This window comes from Nannospalax galili, unplaced genomic scaffold, assembly GCF_000622305.1.
Source record: "Nannospalax galili isolate Female #2095 unplaced genomic scaffold, S.galili_v1.0 scaffold63, whole genome shotgun sequence".
In the NCBI taxonomy this organism is placed as follows: domain Eukaryota; kingdom Metazoa; phylum Chordata; class Mammalia; order Rodentia; family Spalacidae; genus Nannospalax; species Nannospalax galili.
Window position 1 is genome coordinate 965,369 of NW_008355272.1, and position 1,712 is coordinate 967,080.

Below are 1,712 nucleotides of genomic sequence, written 5' to 3' on the forward strand. Positions count from 1 at the left end.
GACAAGTAGTAGGGAATGGCTGGGGGTGCCAACAACACAGCAGACAGTAGCAGGGATATCAGAGTATAAGGGCTCTAGCGGGGAAGGGAGGCTATGGGAGGGTACCATTTGGGAAGTGGGTGTATAGTTGAATACCATGGTTTGGGATGTTCTGTGTGATACACACACACACACACACACACACACATACACACACAGAAAAAAAATCAACAAATTTTTAAAAATGTATTATATTTGAGGAGGAAGCATAAAAGTTTATGTCATGTTAATTAGTAGAGGTGATAAACATTACCATTGAAATCTACCCCATGACATTATAGATATACACAGCAGCCAAAAATCCGAGTGCAACCGATTATGACTAGTAATAGATACATACAGATTAGAGATGCATGCACCAACATCTCAGTGTCAGTAGCAAAAACAGTGAGTCTTTCTGCAAGGAATAATATATTCTAAAATGAAACAGAGATCTTTTCTAAAGGTTAAAAACTCAGCGGAGCTGAGCGGTGTGAAGCGGACCTGAGTGGAGCCAAACGGAGGTCTGGCTCAGTGGAGCTGGCTGAGTGGCCGCCAGGCTCCCGCCATGGCCTGGAATAAGCTGTCCTTGCGCTCCCGCCAGGTGGACATCGACAAGTTTGACTGACAAATCCGTGGACAGGCAGGAGGAGGCAGCGGTGGCAGCGGGTGAGCCAGGCCCCAACCCCGGCGAGGTGGATGGGCTCCTGCGGCAAAGTGACATGCTTGAGCATTGCATGTAGCCTTGCGGAACTCTCCAGTCAACACCAAGAATCAAGCCATGAAGGAACGAGCCCAGGGTGTGGTGTTGAAAGTACTTAAAAATTTTAAGAGCAGCGAAATTGATCAGGCTGTGCAGTGACTGGACAGAAATGGCATTGACTTGTTAATGAAGTACATTTATAAAGGGTTTGTGAAGCCCACGGAAAACAGCAGTGCAGTGTTACTCTAGTGGCATGAAAAACCTTTAGCTGTAGGAGGACTAAGGTCCATTATGAGTTCTTACAGCAAGAAAGGCTGTCTAAAAAAATAACAACAAAGACTCACGTTTACTTGAAAGAATTTTGGATACCTAGGCTGGTGAAGAAAAGACTGACCATGGACCATCTTCCTAGGAACTCCCAACTAAATATTTCAGATAAACATATCTGCTGAAGTTATTTTATTTTCAAGGTGGAGGGAGAAACCATTTTATTGTTTCCTAAATTCTTTGCAGGATCTGAGTCTCCTGTTGTCTACAAAGTAACACAGAACTGACACTTGACTATCAGACTGTCTGGCCAGTTTGTCAGGTGTACCCCGTGTGCACTGCCTGTTTAAAATGGGGAGGGACTATTTAGGCAGGTGCAGATCCAAGGGCTGTGGTGAAAGAGAAAGCTTAGGTAGAAAAAAACCTGAGAGTTTGTACAGATACCCTGTCTTTTCAGACAAGGCGGGCTCTCTTGGGTCCATTGTAAGGTGCCTGCTGCATCAATAAAGCTCTTGGCTTATTAGTTAAAAAAAATGTTCAAAACACATTCAATTTTATGTCTTACAGGGCTTATACAGCGTTCAATATTGTATAACCATATTAATTCAACTGTGAACCTAGAAACTTACAGCCACTTGTGAAAGACATGTATTTCTTGCTCTGGAGTGTGTTACTGAATATGTAATGAAATGCTTCTTCTAATCATGTAGTTATTAAATTTTTT

General features: G+C 43.0%; 1 protein-coding gene and 1 pseudogene across 1 annotated transcript in view; one reads left to right on the forward strand and one right to left on the reverse strand.

Moving 5' to 3' along the window:
- Positions 1 to 1,712, reverse strand: part of Agbl1 (ATP/GTP binding protein like 1) — a 912,025-nt gene that overhangs the window by 698,392 nt on the left and 211,921 nt on the right. The window lies entirely within an intron of this gene.
- Positions 587 to 1,043, forward strand: LOC103749468 (annotated as a pseudogene).